The sequence below is a fragment of the Solanum pennellii genome, chromosome 2 (assembly GCF_001406875.1).
Source record: "Solanum pennellii chromosome 2, SPENNV200".
NCBI lineage: Eukaryota > Viridiplantae > Streptophyta > Magnoliopsida > Solanales > Solanaceae > Solanum > Solanum pennellii.
The window spans coordinates 3,586,096-3,589,527 of record NC_028638.1 but is presented as its reverse complement, the minus strand read 5'-3'; positions in this window follow the sequence as shown (position 1 = coordinate 3,589,527).

Sequence of the window (3,432 nt, the reverse complement as noted above, 5' to 3'; positions counted from 1 at the left end):
AAACCAAAAAATCAGTACCTTGTAAAAACATAAGAGCCAATATATTTTTGGGAGTAGTATTGAGCATCGATGTGGGGATGCGAGTTCATATTAACTCAAGTCACTATGAAAACCATGTAGCCATTATGGATCGAAGAGGGTCATATTTTTTAGATAAACCATTTTCAAAGCATACTAGTGGATGCATTAGGCAGTTCAGGCAAGGTTAGGATGGTGGGGCAGTGTGGGCCGAGTAACTTTGTATCATTACTATATCTCTGAAATGATGGTTGTCGATTAGAGAAGCTCCCATAGAAGTTATCATATTTTCATATACATAAGTTATTTGTATTTTTTACATACATCTCAATATCTATTGTATCCATATATATATATATATACAGAGTTTACAACATATTTTCAGTCAGTTTTTTCTTTATATTGCGGTTACATTTTAAATTGCATTATATTGAACTGGGTAGTTATTCATGAACTGAACAGAGCCAAGTTAAATGTCTCTTCTTACTCATTTCCAGTTTAAGTTTGTTTTAGCTTTCCAACTCGCATACTCGTACATTCAATGTACTAATGTCAGTTGGTCTACATCGTATTATGATGAACACACAGGTAACTAGGATCAGCATTCGGGGCACCGTTGATCCAGTGAGCAACTCAAAGTCAGTTGGTGAGTCTCCCTTCATTTTGGACGACATCTTTAGTTTTAGTTATTTGTTTAGTATTTAGTTGTTGAGATGAGTGGGCATCCTATCCCAACATCCATCTTTATATGAGAAGCTTCATATACATATGATATTAATTTTCTTACTCTTTCCTTTCACTTGTAATTGACTAAGACTTGGGTTTCCACTTTGGCTAGTTATTTTAATTAAATTTATTTCTTGAGATTATATCTTGTGTTTGACTCTTTCGCTGAGTTAAGTAAGCCAGACCAATGGTTCGCTCAAGGCCAGATATGATCATTGAGTGTCGGCCACGTCCAGGGTGTAGGCTCAAGGCATGACACCTTATTTTCTTCTAAATGTATAGGAATGATAAAGAGTGGTTTAGCATCTGATTCGACCCTCAATTGGATGAGAAAAACAAGTCTAGGCTTAGTAGGAAAAAAGAAAAGACCTAAATACCCTTATTCAAATGAATGAGATGCCTTAAACAGAGAGGTCTCACTCAAGTGAGCATAACTTTTTACAGTGTGCTTGGAATTAAGTAAACTTTATGGCGTTTGAAAGTAGTTTTTTGTCATTTTCAAACAACATAACTTCTAGCTCAAAATGAGTTATAGCCAGTTCTTCATATTGTTGGAAACACCTTGAAGATATATTTCTAACTTAGCCGAATTTGTGAATTTTTAATATTGTATGAGGGAGATATTCCTTTCAGAAGTTGGGATGTTGGACTGAGGAAAGTCCAATCCGTATTTTAGTAAGGGTAAAGTGGTCTTTTCACCCTACTATTTCCTAATTCATTTTAAAGGTTTATTAGGGGTAAAACTAAGCCTTTGTTCAGTTATAAAAAAGTTGAATATGCTTAGGGCTTGGGAGAAAAGAGAAGAGAAGAAGGAGAAAGGAGAAAAGACCAAGATTTTGCCAAGATCGTTGAGTGAGTTTCGTTGTGGGTGATCCCTTTCAGGTATGTGAGATTTTATGCATTGGGTTTTTCCACCCACACAACAATATGTTTAATATAGTGAAATTAGAGTATATTGAATGATGAACATTGAAGTTCTTTATGAAAAACCCTTGAATTCTTATTGGTTGAATTATAGTATACCTTTGGTTGTTTGATTCGTGTTCCTGGGTTGTTTGACCAGTCTAAACTATTTGGTATTGATAATTTTATATATCGTAAGTGTTTAGGGGAAGATCCATGGGAGTTAAGAAGGTTAACAGATGAAAATTAGAGAAGAAAACTAAAAAGATCCCGTCAGATAGGCCCTGGGGCGCTGCGCCAGCCAAAGAGACACTGAACAGAGTCTGTCCGTCAAGCTCTGGTGCTCTGCTCCTCTCAGAGCGCCAAGGTCACGTGGAGACCCCATTCTTTCTTTGTATTTTTGTACTAGTTCCTAAGTGATGTGCACACATTTCATAGTTGATTCCAACCCTCTAAAGTACATATAAACATCATGAAATCATCCATAAACATGGTTCCCTTAAAGGTTCCATTCGACCAAGTGTCTCACCTTGGGGCGCTCCGATCTTGTTTGTAAGAAAGAAAGATAGTTCCCTTAGGATGTGTATAGACTAATGCCAATTGAATAAGCTGACCATCAAGAATAAATATCCTCTTCCAAGGATAGATGATCTTTTCAACTAGATTCAGGGCTTCTTGCTTCTCAAAAATTGATCTTAGATCAGGCTACCATAAGTTGAAAGTTAGGGAATGTGACATTCCAAAGACAGTTTTTAGAACCAGATATGAGCATTATGAGTTTTTAGTTCTGTCCTTTGGTTTGAAAAATGCTGAAGCAACATTCATGGATCTTATGAATAGAGTATTTAAACCTTATTTAGATCTGTTTCTCATCGTCTTTATTGATGACATACTAGTTTATTCAAGAAATGAAGAAGATCATGCAAGTAACCTCAGGATTGTTCTGCAGACTTTGAAAGATAAAGAGTTATATGCCAAGTTCTCCAAGTGCGATTTTGGATTAAGTCCATGGCATTATCGGGCCACATTGTTTCCAGTGATGCGATTAGGTTGGTACCCGAAAGATAAAAGCAGTTCAGAGTTGGCCTAGACCTACATCTCCAATAGAATAAAGAGTTCCTTGGGTTTGGCTGTCTATTATAGGAGGTTTGTTGAAGGATTTTCATCTATATCGTCTCTTTTGACCAAGCTAACTCAAGATAATCACGTTTCAATGGTCTGAAGATTGTGAGAAAAGCTTTCAGGAATTGAAAGAGAGATTGACTAGCGCTCCAGTTTTGACCTTACCGGAGGGTAAGCAAGGTTTTTTGGTGTACTATGATGCATCAAGAGTTGGTTTGGGCTGCGTGTTAGTGCAAAATTGCAAGGTTATAGCTTATGCCTTCAGACTGTTGAAGGTTCACGAGAAGAATTATACAACCCATGACTTAGAATTGGCTGGAATAGTTTTTTCCTTGAAGATATGGCGTCACTACTTCTATGTGTTCATGCTGACTGATATACCGTGGTTTCACGGTATAATTAATGCTTTTTCCTTAAGTTTAGTGCGTCCAAAAGCCCTTTTTGTGCTAATTTTTATACAAGTTTCTCTTTGTTTTGCAGGAAATCTGTCCAAAGCCAAATGCGGAGATTTTGAGAGAGAAATGCAGAAGAGACCACCTACGGAGCTTATGACGGTCCGTCATGCCTGTGACGGTCCGTAGGTGGCAGCGTAGAGAAGCTGCTGAAGGAAGATGGGGAAGTCTGACAAGTGTGGGATTACGAAGCTTGTGACGGTCCGTCATG